General features: G+C 47.7%; 1 long non-coding RNA gene across 1 annotated transcript; it reads right to left on the bottom strand.

Moving 5' to 3' along the window:
• Window positions 1-8,857: 8,857 nt before the first annotated feature.
• On the bottom strand, window positions 8,858-12,676 carry LOC138504772 (uncharacterized). The gene is made up of 5 exons (XR_011279960.1): window positions 12,600-12,676; window positions 10,828-10,901; window positions 10,576-10,711; window positions 9,557-9,673; window positions 8,858-9,125 (listed from the first exon to the last, which is right to left on the bottom strand). It is a non-coding gene; the product is annotated as an uncharacterized lncRNA (long non-coding RNA).
• Window positions 12,677-13,563: the final 887 nt, after the last annotated feature.

Raw genomic sequence — 13,563 nt, 5'->3', positions numbered from 1 at the left:
GCCGGCAAAAATGCAAACATTTTAACGGCTACCGCCAGAGTTGTAATGAGGGCCATAGTCTGGTTGAGACTGGTCACAAGGGTCGCCGTTCCCTTGGTTGATTAGATCAAGTTACTTTGGAAACCTAGCAAAACAGGGTCTTTAGGACTTTCCTCAACTTCAAGTGGTCATCCTAGGATCTTTTTCCATCATAGGCACTATCTCATAGTTAGTGCTCAATGCAGAGTTTTTGTATCCCAATGATCGGTCTTCTAAGCGCGAGTTGCTTGTTTTTTTTTTTTTTTGCTGACCTAGGTTCCTTCCTGGGATATTAGGATTGGCCATTGTGAACAGATAATTGGGTCTTTCATCAGAAGGCCAAGGATGTATATACAGTGCCCTTCAGGACTTTGTGTTCCACTAGGCGCTACTTAAGAGTATTCAGTGCAGGAAATATGCACATCTGCCTCGTTACGCCCAGATTCATGCTTTTGTCCTGGTCTATATAAGGTGGTATGGTTTAACTACTTTTTGGGGCAACAGATGAACATACTGTTGCAGTAATAAAGGAAAAAATGAACAGCGCTCTTATCAGGTGTACTTTTTGCTGAAAGACCAATAAAGACATGATTTTCACTTGGGGAGGCAGAGTTGCCTGCATCTGCAGAAGCCACTTACTGTGAAATGGCATTGCTTCTGACTACAATCCGTGATGTAAATACTTTTAGGTAGTATCATCTCTACCTATTCACAGCATTTGTATTGGCTTACAGACCTTTGATAAAATGAATACTACTCTGGTGGAGTACAGGGATGAATTATGGCTAATCCACCTGCTCAGACCCAGGGACGTCATTTCACCAAAACGCCAGGGGTAGCGGAAGTGACATCACAGTGCCACGCCCATAAGAGTGACATCACAGGAAGTGATGTCATTTGACCACACCCCACTCGACATCACAGGAAGTGATGTCATTTGACCACGCCCTCCACATGACATCACAGGAAGTGGCCTCATAAAGCATTATCCCCTCAGTACACTAAGAAATATATGGTTACGATATCAGTGTTTTGTGACATTTCATACAAGAATGGATCATCATATGTAGCAGTGTCAAGGTCCATGTTGCCACGCGAAGTGTATGAACCCAAATCCCCTCTTAATCTGGATCTGCCCTGTTAGTTCAACAGGACTACAGAGCGAAATCACATTCTGGGGGGACAGGGACGGATAGGCGGGTATGGGGATAGGGGAAAGCCAGGATAAAAGGCGAGAGGGAGAATATTTCACCAGAAAACATGTATGGCATCCACAGTTTTTAATAATTCTTCTTCTTGTGTTATTTTGGCTGCCAAAAGATTAGTTCAAAATGTGTTCAAGGTGTACAGTGCATTACTGAGCGATGCCACCTTCAGTACCAAAAGCCTCATAAGTCATGTCCCCATATTTTACGGGGAAAAAATCCTGGCTGCATTTTGCATTACTCCCACACTCACCAACACTCTTTATATGCCTAGGTTTCTGTTCCTACATGTTCATTGTCCTCCACACCCCTCACCTCTCCATAATGGTACACATTCCAACAATTAGTACTATTGTATAGATTTTGGGATAATGCCCAACCCTTCACTCTGATCATAAGACTTAAAATGTAGTTTCTTACCAGATTGAGCAGAACAGTGGCTTGACAGATGTGTCCGAGGCTGCTGTTTCAGTGGCATGTAAGGTGAAGATTCTGACACAGAAAGGAAGGAACTCCACATGAAGATGCAGGTCTGAAAATAAAAAACAAATTATCAGAATGGAAGAATCATTTGTACAACAGCACACCAGAATATCATTTGTCATAGAGACAAGATACTGACTGAACGCACTGAGGGGTGTGCTTTCCAGACTACCATTAACTGCAGTGCCCTGCTTCTGACCTTGCAATCCGGCCACCCAGCAGCCTATTCCACCCTCCGTTTCCCGGCATCCCTGGAGCCTGTGGTACCTCTCATCCCGGCACATCTAGCCTCCCCTCACTCACATGAGCACTTGGGGTGACGTGATATTATCGAATTATACTCCTGAAACTGAATACCCTACACCCAGTGACCCTAATGTGGCTGGGAAGAGGTGGATGGTGACGTCCCATCACCATGTGAGGTCATACACTGGGAAACTGGGGCGTGCAGCGTAACCCCTCACTATTTACCCAGAGGCAGAACTGATTATTGTGGCAGATATTCATTGGCCCATTATTTTTATGATGATGATATTTTGAATGCACAGAGCTGGATTCCAGCGAGCACTGAGCAACTCAATATGATCTCTGCTGCATAGGAGGCATTTCAATGAAGATGCAGGAAGGACAGTTGTCTCAGGTAAGGAGCGATTGTGCTGCGAAGTGACTCTGTTGAAAAGTCTACATGTCCCCTTTGTGTGAGGGACCGGCAGGGTTCCACGACTCCCACCACACTTGCCCAGTCAAGGAGGCGTGAGAGAAGGGAGGCCACAGAGAGACAGTACACCCTGCACTCCAGACACACCTCCACAGCACGGACCCAGGGGCCAGAGAAGCACCCCAGGCACAGGGGTCCCTTCCAGATACCAGGGAGCGCACAGACTACACAGCTAGGGGGCCGAGAGCGCAGCCCGCAACACTCCAGATAAAGCCCCCTGATTTGGGCCAACCAAGCCCTGCAGCACTCCAGATACAGGCCCCCCACATCCCACAAACCCACACACAGACTAGAGCAAGCAGACATTTGCATGCATGCACACCCCCACCCCGAAAGCAGAGCTCCCTGCCCTTGGCCACAGGCACCCTGCCAGTGGAGTGTGTTGGGACCCTGATTACATTCTGCTTGAGGAATCAGATTTTAGGCTTTTAGCTCCAATTGTGTGTAAGTATTTGAGGTATTACAGATGTGTGCAGCGCACTTAGTTGCTGTATTGAATGCATGCTCCTTCGCCAATGAGGTAAATTCACAAAACCCCCAATTCTATGGAAAGAGGCAGAGAGAAGCTTCATCATTCTCCAATGGTACTGTGTTTTACTTTGTGTATAGGCGCGTTATAAATGCCATAGTATATCATATGTTGACATTCCTTGCCAATGACATTTTAGAATATTGCAAGGCCGGGACACACATGATACTTTATAAATCGGGGCCACTGTCTATATTCTAGGGACTCTAAGGGGGAGAAACTGGGGTGGCTAAACCTTAGCAACTCGACAGTCCGTGGGGCAGATTCCTAGCTCAGGGGCAACTGGAAGCAAGACGACGTGGGAGCAAAACAGGTTCGATCCCCAGGTCCATGCTTAGAAACCTCTGGGTATTAAGCAACACGTGTAGCTGTTGTCGCCTGAGGTGCCAAGCTATCCGCCTGCGGCCGCAGGCGGGTAGTGGGCTAGCACAGCACACACGCAACCTAGGCTCCACCTGGTCCTGGCGGCCGCAGGGGAATGCCACAAGAGCACACATCTGACCTCAGCCTGGGGCAGGGCTTTAAGTGGGCCGGGGCCTGCCGGGGCTGGGCCCCGGCAGGTTCCGAAATTTCGTTTTGAGGCGGGGCCCTGCCGGGGCCCACTAATCTCCCCGGGCAGCCCCGGCCACTACACGAAAAGGCATTTTTTTCTACAGCCTGAAGCTCTCGCTCGTGTGCGAGAGCTTCAGGCTTCAGAAAAAAATGCCTTTCAGCTATAATGGTGGCGCCGCACCTGCGAGGCATCCCTTTAATCAAGGGATGCACGTGGGCCGGCGCCACCATTATGGAGAAACGTGAGGCCGCTGGAAGCAGAGGCCTTGCTTCCTAAATACTGAAGCTCCCGCGGATTCGCGGGAGTTTCAGTCTTTAGGAAAAAGGCCTCTGCTTCCAGTGGCCTCACCCTTTCAGCCTTAATGGTGACGCTGCCCCTCCCCAGCTGGCGAGGGGCAGCACCACCATTAAGGCTGAATAGGCGAGGCGCTGTCCCCTGCCAGGCAAGCCTATACAAAATAAATGCAGAGATCAGCACCCTCTCCCCTATAGGGGAGAGGGTGCTAATCTCTACAAAAGGCTGCCTGGCAGGGGTGCCAGTAGCCCATTGAGCCGGGGCTCGTCAAGGGGGCGTGGCCTAACGGCCCATCAAGACCACGTTGTTGGGCCACGCCCCCTCGATGGGCCCCGGCTCGATTTGTAGTGCCACTTAAGGCACTGGCCTGGGGCCTACGGCGGCACACGCCAGCAACATTAATCCACCCAGCAGCTCACACACACCCGCTCGCCCCCGACCTCAGTCACACACACAACACAGACTGACTCACCGCTGTGTGTTAGCTTGGAAGAAGTTAGTTGGCCTGGACTTTCTGGCACCAAGAGAAACCACGAAGCTGCTGCTGCACGCTGGCTTCGCTGCAGTGCTCACAAAATGGAGGACCACCAGCACGCTGCACCGCTTGAGTGGTGGCCACGCCCCCTCCTCCTCTGATTGGAGGAAATGCCAGAGGTCGCAAGAGAGTGACAGAGGTCGCTGGCCAATCGGCAGCGGTCGCTCTTGCGACCTCTGGCGACCCCCAAATGACGTCCCTGCTCAGACCCACACTATTATCAAACCTGCACTGATCCCAATCATAAAGGTAAAACAAACACATGCCGACAGGTATACCTCTTTCACCTTTTGTGGTAGTGCAGGGCAAATTTAGGCTGTATACCTTAGGAGGAGTGTGAGCTGATAACAGTAGGAACTCAAACAGCTTAAGTACAAGGACTCCAAAACAAAAGAATATTCAATCAAAGTTCTTTAAAAATATAGACTTTTAATAACATTAGTACCCGGCGCGATAATAAAAAAAAAATCACTTACCTCTGGTTGGCTGGATTCTGAGCCTTACTGGATGGCAATCCCGATCATGAAACAGCGTGCAGCTCGCTTCCATCTCCAACAGCATTTTCATTCCAGAATGGCTGCCATGGAAAGGGAGAAGGGGCTACGTGTAGTCCCTTTTCCCTGTTCCATGGCGGTCATTTATTTTGTTTACTTTTTTTTCGACTTACTTCAATGGCCCCCATGGAAGGGGAGACGGGACTACACATAGTCCCGTCTCCCCCGTCTCCCCTTCCATGGCGGGCCTTTTCTTTGTTTGCTATGGTACACCACGCAAAGAGAAAATGGACTATGTTTTCTGTCTGCGGTGGTCATTTTTTTAAAGTAACATGTCTCGCAGCCAGGAAGGAAAAAAACATTTGGCAATAAGCCCCTTGAATGCGGGCCATTACCACCTTAGGCGGTAATGGCCTGCAGTCTCTGGGCTTATTGCCACAGAAAATGCATACAACTAACACAGACGCCAGCAAAAATCCACCCTTCTAATGAAAACTCAAAAATTCTGGTGTTTTCAGACACTTACTTGGTCAATATTCAAGAATGTCCTGGAAGAAAAATGCAGAGAAGGGGCTCATAAAGGTCATTATGACCCCAAAAGTGGACCAGGTGCACAGGGCATCTTCACAGTAGTGGAGGGCTCAGAGGCAATGCGTTTGTCTTGGAAGCAATACAATGCAGAGCAACACAGGTTCGAATCCGCATTTAGAAAACAGTCGCTGGTGTTAAGCACATAATAAAAGATCAATTATAATGACCTTAATTATTGGCTGGGTTCCTCGAATGTGTTGAGCCAGGCTTGCAGGTATAAAGCATGGAGTTGGGTTTGAGTTTTGGAGCAGTATAGACAGGTTTCAAGGAGGAGGTGCTGTTCAGCATTGACGTCAGCTTGTGGGTCATAGATGCTGGGGGCGGCAGGCAGTGATGGGTCAGTTGTGCTTGAAGATTCAGTGACCTCCGAATGTAGAAGTAGAGGCTTGCCTTCAGTGATGAGTGGACTCAACTGGTTGAATATGGTGTTGAGGCTCTGCAGCAGTCTTGGCTTGGAGCTCGAATTATCAGGTGGCCAGGTGGCAGTGTGAAGTTGGGGATGTTAGGGGTGTGTGGCCGAGCAGCCATGAGATAGGACGTGTCTGCCCGGAGCTCATGCTGATCCTGCAAGATCCTGAACCACACGGATGCTAAAATCCGTGCACTCGAACTGAAAGCGAAAATACTGCTGTGGAAAAGTGCAGGGCAGAAGGGGGTCGTGTTTCCAGGAAGATCGGAGATGTGGAGAAGTAGTTACATGAATGATAGTGAGCACAGATCCCAGCATGGACAAAATGAAAATGGCGCCTGCTTCCGAACAAAGGAAGGAGCCACGGTCAGAGCGGACGACAGAGCTACATTGTTGCACGAGCCGGGAGTCGGGCAAAACATACTGTCATAGCAGGCGCGTGAAACAGTAATTGCGTGAGACCTTAAGGACTTGTGAGACTTCATAATGCCGACAAATGCTGGGAAATAAGAGGAGGCGGGCGTAAAGAGCCTGGCAGCGAGAACGCACGCAACGCCGGAATGAACGCATCCATTTCCCTGGCAGCATACATTTCGGGGACCAAGTGGTAACCACTGCGAGTATCCGGGGAAGAACCAGAGGCGGAGGACAAAACCGTGTGCGACGGTCGCTGTTCTAAATGATCATTAAACATCGGCCCCTAGTCAAAAAGGAAGATCATCTTGGAATCATTCTGGAGTCATCCGATGACTCCATTCTAAAGTCATCCATGGATAGTTCAGGAAGATCATCCGAAGTATTCCCACAGGCCAAAATATGTAATGAGATGATGACTCTAGAGTCATCACAGAAACTACTCCAGGATGAGTCTGGATTACTTCCAGTGATGATCTTGGATTACTCTAGGATGACTCCATGAGAACTTCAGGATGAGTTGGGATTACTCCCAGATGACTTCGGATTACTGTAGGATGACTCCATGACAACTTCAGGATGGGTGGGGATTACTCCAGGATGCCTTCGGATTACTCGAGGATGACTCCATGACAACTCGAGGATGACTTCATGACAACTTCAGGATGGGTGGGGATTACTCCAGGATGGTTCCATGATAACTTTAGGATGGGTTTTGAATTGTGAATGATTATTGAGACCACTCCAGGATGAGTTTAAATGATTTCAAGATGCTTCCAAAAGATTTAGGAAAAGGGGTTAGATTACCCCAGGATGTTTCCCTTTTGAGTAAGATTGGTGGCATCACTTTAGAATGACACTATTTAGACTTACGTATAGTGTACTGGAAAAACTCCTAGGGAATTTTGCAGCCATCACTTTCCCTCTTTGACTTCTATGCTATAGCACCCAAATGTCGTTAACTAAGCTGATTTAGCGCACAAAACTGCAAATCCCCCCATGTGACGAACCAATCTGTAAACTCCCACATTTCATTTCTCACCTCTAGCTAACATGTCCTCACACCCAATAAACTCCCACAATTACAAAGTGCTGCACTAAAATACACAATCTTCAAATAAACCCAAGCAATGGCTTCCTTTTGGTTTAATGCACCCGAAATATGTTAACTAGAAGTCCTTCCTGGTAGAAGCAATGAAATCCCACAACAATCCTATAAAAATCCAAAAGCAATGCAAACCCAAGACAATCCTATAAAAATCCCAAAGCGATGTTAACTATAACCCTGAAAAGAACCCCTCTTGTAGGCATTACACTCACTGGGTCTTAGTCGTCATTTGGGTAAAATGATATGACAGTCAAACAAGGCTAATGGGATATTATCTATTTTTAAAAAAGAACACACCTGCTTTTAATTCAATTGCATTTATTAAAAGAGGCACAATGAGGTTCAACCTGAAAATGGGCACATACACACAAGCATGACTGTAGCAATCCCAGAACTGGGTACTTTACAATTAGTGCACATGTATGGATTTTAAAAAAAAACAATACCAGCCAGGGAGTCAAACCCGGATATACCCAGTAAGCAAGAAGTCAGGTACGGACCAAGCTCACAGAGCAGTTGTGAAGCAGGTACCCAGACTCAGCACAGCTTTCAAGGAAGTTAGGTGGGGAGCCAGAACCAGGCAATGAGTCAAATTGAGACCCAGGGCAAGCCCAGGGAGCAAGGGTGAAGGAGGGACCCGGAACCAGCGCAGGGAGCCAGATGGGTACCCAGACACAGCCCAGCAAGTAAGGAAGTTTGTTAGGGACCCAGAACAAGCCAGTGAGTCAAATGGGGAACCAGAGCAAGCTGGGGAGCGAGGGATTCTGATGTGGACCTAGGGTGAGTCCAGGGGAGTCAGATGGTGACCCAGAACCAGCCCATGGAGCAAGGGGGGGGGGCACAGACCAGGGAGTTGGGGGGCACGTCCCATCCCAGGGAGGAAAACGGAGGTGTGCACACAACCCAGAGATTAAACAAGATGGTGGTGCAGACTCATCCCAGGGATCAAGCAAGTGTTGGGGCGGCCCTTGATTACCCTTGGGAGCAGAGGAGAGGGAAGACGCAGACCCAGCCCAGGATGCCAAGGGAGGGATACCGGCCCACGGAGCAAGAGAGTAAGAGAGGGGAGGGCACAAAACCATGCGCGGTAGCAAGGGGTGGCGGGGACCCAGCCACAACGCAGGGAGCAAGAGGGCCGGGGGGCCCTAGACAAGTACAGGCAGCAATGGAGTTCCCCTGAACCAACCCAGGTAGCATTTTATAATACAATAACTAAATGTTTTGAAAAATAAGATGAATTTTGCATTCTGTAAATAGTGACTAGACTTGCGTAGAAAAAGACAAGTCAGGTGCCTTCTGCTTCAGACAGTAGATCCCAATTGTGTTCGGCAGTGCTTTTCTGTATTCAACAGCAGAGTGTTCTCCAAAGCCCATTTCTGTTGCTTTAATGGATACGTTCTGAAATGCAAAAAGGAATCATTCTGTAGAAATTGTTTGAAAAGAGCTGGAAAAAGATGCTTAACAAACATAACTTTGCTGAAGAAGTGCCTGGCACAGAGATGCCTGGATGAAATTAAGTGCAGTAGACAATTAGCACTGTACAAGCTTCAAATAAATATATTTAACATGTGTGTTCTGAATGGCATTTATGTACCTTTTATTGCTTCTTGTCACTGACAATCCAATGTTAATCTTCCCTTTTCTGCCATTTTGCTACATTCACTTGCCAGCATTTTTTTCAGCAGGTAGCGGGCCAAGTTGCTCGTCTGTCTTTTTGTGCCGACATCACAATCTCCCTTGGTTCACCATGTAGCCTGTAACAAGACGAATGTTCCTATGTGTATATAAGAAAAGAAAAATGATTAGATTTCTCAAACCTGAAAAACTATATCAAGATCTGGAAATTGTTCAGATTTCAATATTTAATAAAGCCACATCCACAATTATATGCTCTCTTTTTGGCGGTCTGTTTATCTTGTTTCCTTACTGCTTTTCTGCCTAACTGGTTATTTATTCACATAGTATCGTGCTTTGGTGAAACAGCTTTGTAAGCACAATACATACAATTATAGATCTGTAGGCTTAGGCATATAGTCGATTGCAAACTTTACAAGGGTATCAACCCCAAGATGTCTTCACAGGAATGCCGGGGTAGAGATGAGGCAGGAAAAGACTAAGATTTCTCTGGCATATTGACTGAGAAGATAAAGCATTACATTTAATAGGGGTGTCAACCAACTTGCTTTTTACTCAAGGGGTGCTTACTTCTGATGCTGATGCCGGACCAGGATCAGGCACTCGGTGGTTCTGGTTCCCCTCTTTCTTCACTGAAGAGCCAGTTCCAGGCAGTGTCCGATGGCCAGCTTCCGATGCAAGTCCATTCTATCCCAGTACACCGAAATAGTAGCACAAACATTAATATTACACATGACCAGTGACCAAATTCCCTTCTACCCCCAACTGCTTCAAGGCGTGACGAGTCAAGGGAAACAAAGGGAGGGTGGACAACAATCATACTAAGCCAGGTGACATTCGGATCGCGCTAGTGCGTGGGAAGGGGGCAGGGATAGTGCAGTACAAGATGATAGCAATAAGTAAGTGACGGCCAGCAAGTGGCAAGTGCATGGGTAAGTGCAGACATCAGGGGGCTGGTAGGGGGACTGTAGGGGTGTGGGGGTTGCTAGGTGGGCAGTGCAGGTGTGAGATGCTGGTGGGGGAGGGACCTGGGCCCGTGATCAGAGGGTGTCCAGGTAGCCAGTGCAGATCAGGATACAGCCAGGCGGTCAGCAGAGGAGAGGAGGAGAAAAAGCAGACGCAAAGAGAAAGGTTTTGAGGTGCTTCCGGAACCAGAGATGGTTCTCCTCAAGTTTCAGGGAAGCTGTTCCAGAGGGATGCACCAGCCGAGGAAAGAGATCTACCACCAACTCGTTGTTTGGAGAAGCGACTGACCCTGAGGGATTTGGAGGCAGATGAGCGAAGAGCACAAGAAGTAAGATATTTAGGAAGAGAGAGTTGAAGGTGTTGAGGCCCCAGAAGGCCTTGTGGACAATGCAGAGGATTTTGAACTTAATCCTCGCAGCCACTGCAGAGATTTCAGTCCTGGAGAGATACGATCCCTGGGCTTGAGGCCAAGGACAAGTCTTGCAGTCCTGTTCTGGATGAGTTGCAGAGGGCGAAGAGTAGAGGCAGGTAGATTTAGAAAGAGGCTGTTGCAATAGAGTCCAGCCTAGAGAGAGAGCTCTGGAAACAGTGAGCTGTGGTGAAGCAGAGGAAAGGAAGAATACCCCTGAGGTGCAGCTGGTAGTGTGCCTTCTTAGAGACGTCAGAGATGTGAGGAGAGAAGGAGGGTGTGGCGTCGAAGATGATCCAGAGGTTTTCACAAGCATAAAATTGCAGAAGTGGTGCCTGGCACACGGATGCCTGGATGAAAGGAAGCGCAGTAGATAATTAGCACTGTACAATCCCCAAATAAATATATTTAACATGTGTGTTACATTCATGTCGCCCTAGGGACTCAAAGACTACACACCCCTTACCTGGGTCGACAGCAGCAACAGGCCGAGGATCACAGGAGAGGCTGCAGCATCTCCTTCTCCATCCAATGAGCTACCTGCAAGAAGCAGACACAATTTCAGGCTTGGCTGAACCCCTTCCTAGAGAGTGCAGTCTGAGCATAGCTGCACGCGCATAATGACGCAAAGGCACAGAATTGAAAGCAGAGCACCAAAGTTTATAGTCAGGCAAGGCTGCAAACAGGGGCACAGACGAACGTCTGAATTGGGTCTTACTCCCCCCCTCCCCTTCTCAGAGCAGGATGTTACTACAGACGGAACTAATAGTTCACCTGCAGCTCCAACACAGCCCCCCCTGCGCCTCCCCCAGAGACTCTGAGTCTACCGCACCAACCATACCCCTTCCAGGCGGGCTTCCTTTTGTTGTGCAAAAAGTAAAAAACAGAGAGCGAACCAAATGAAATAACAGCGGATTTCCCGCCTGTTACCTTCGTCCGTGGTCGCAAGCAGCACCCCATTTTGCTGCCCTTACACCCTGTGCCAGGCTTCCAAGAGGAGAGGGGGTCCTTTATTTACCTGCACAGATGCGAGTAATGCAGTCATCATGGCAGGGATGCGTGCCCACTCCAGGAGGTGTCAGCATCCTCTGGCGTGACACCTGGAGTGATGCCCGGAGTCTCGCGTGATGACATAGTAACCACATTCCAGGATACGCTGGGGTTGCACCGATTAATACATCACATTTGCCAGGGCTTGTCGGCAATCATAGCAACAGAGACCACACGTTATACATATAACTTTTCCTTCAAGCTGCCTTGCTATCTTTATCATTTCTTCGAAATGCCCATTAAGTACAACCGAAATGGGCTTGAATTGTTTTCTTACCAATTTGATTCTGTAATTGTATTGTTCAAATTGTTCCATAACATGTAAAAAATTACTTTCTAACGGGTACATAATAATTCTTTACTTCCGAATCCTTCACATGCGCCCGAAACAACTGTGGGTTTGCCCTGAATACCGTGTGCGTGCGTGCGTGTCTGTGTGCGAGCGAGAGACAGCTGGCCTGCCAACATAGAATTTTGAACCCAAATCGCCCTGGTAAACAACCCTAATGATCGCTAATGCTATACCCGCTTTATATTCCAGTTAAACGTATAGTTTCTGGTGTGCAGAAAATCTCCGTTGATTCCAGTGGCATCAGGGAACTGGGGACCGTGTATTTTGTTCTCAGTTGGCAACTTTTACACAGCCTGATCGGTAGGGGGGGGGCGGGCGAGAAGAAAGACTCCGCACATGCACACGAACTCTGTCGAGAAGAACACGAGTCTTATTTGAATTTGTTATGAAACATTATCGTCCCATATCTCCTTTGCCTGCATGACATCCAGGTTCCAAGCAGGTAGGGCTTCATTGCGTGCGTCGCAAGGGGAAGGAGAAGGGAATTATTTTTCAGGGCGGCAAAGTGGAGGCAGCAATGGCGGCGCCTATAAACTTTCCTCGAAGTGCTTGCACATAGCGACTGACATTGAATAGGGAGCGGAGGGCGAGTAAACAAAAGTGAATTGGGGTGAAAAGGGCATCTACTTCAAGGCCTGCTTTGGCACAACAGCAGCTCTGGTAGATAGGGGACACTGACTTTGGCGCGCTGATTGGGACAGGATGCTTTTGAACAAAGGCAGCTCGCGGCTCCACTCGTAAATCAAATAAATGTGTCCTGAGAGGCACGCAGATCCCCAGCAGGCCAACCGAATGCATTAGAATTAAATAAGCCCAAAAATGTACTGCCTCCTTACCTTACTGTGGCTTAATTTGCTCAAACCACACGGACGGATCATGCAGGTCAAATTCTCTTTATCCGCCATTGCTGCACTTGGCTTCCAGAAACGGAAGCCTTTGTGTAGCCCAACGACCCAGGAAAATAGCACAAACATAGCCCAATCAAATTGTGACCAATCAGCTCCAATATCCAGTGTCAATCAACAATTATTTATTTATTTATATTTATTCATACTGTTGTGGTTAAGTAAATCTTTAACACGCCAAACAATAAAATACAAAAATACATTTACAATGCAAAACAGTACATGTAACCCATATGTTATTAATAATTAAAACATTAAAACATCCCATACTCTGTCTGTTAGGCTTCACTCCTAACAGACAGAGTATGGGATGAGGTGTGAACGCACTGCTTTCCCTGCGCTACTCTAAATTCTTTAATACACAGTTATGAACCCTCCCAATGGTATGTATTTTGCCAACCTCTGAAGCCTGAAAAGTAGATACACGCAGGATTGACATGTGGCCAACTTTGCACCAGACCTGCCGATGAAATGGCCAAGCGTTAAATCTCAGTTACCAGTTTAATGGTATCCACTACTGAGTTTAATTTGCTTTCTGACTTTGAGAACATTCAGACATGTAATTGCTGATTTTACTATAGCTGGCAAGCTAGCAATAGCCGGGAAGATAACTCAAGAGGTTGAGCGCTTGCTGCTGCGTTGTGTGTGAGATCTGCAAGTTGCAGGTTCGAATCCCGGCAAGGCCAACTCAGCCTGTCATACTTCTGAGGTTGATAAATGTATACCATCACAGGTTGGGTGTGTTTTGTTGTATATAAAGCACTTAAGTGAAAGTGCTATACATCAACATATCATTATCATTTGGCCTTGGCCATCTGCTTGCATTCTCAGTAATTTGGTGATATGGGCCTATACACACTGATATTAATGATGCATATGCTGATCCATTCTTGTA

Source organism: Ambystoma mexicanum, chromosome 11 (genome assembly GCF_040938575.1).
Source record: "Ambystoma mexicanum isolate Mex_15411 chromosome 11, UKY_AmexF1_1, whole genome shotgun sequence".
Classification (NCBI taxonomy): domain Eukaryota; kingdom Metazoa; phylum Chordata; class Amphibia; order Caudata; family Ambystomatidae; genus Ambystoma; species Ambystoma mexicanum.
The sequence above is the reverse complement of the archived record's forward strand: the minus strand, read 5'-3'. Positions and strand labels throughout refer to the sequence as shown.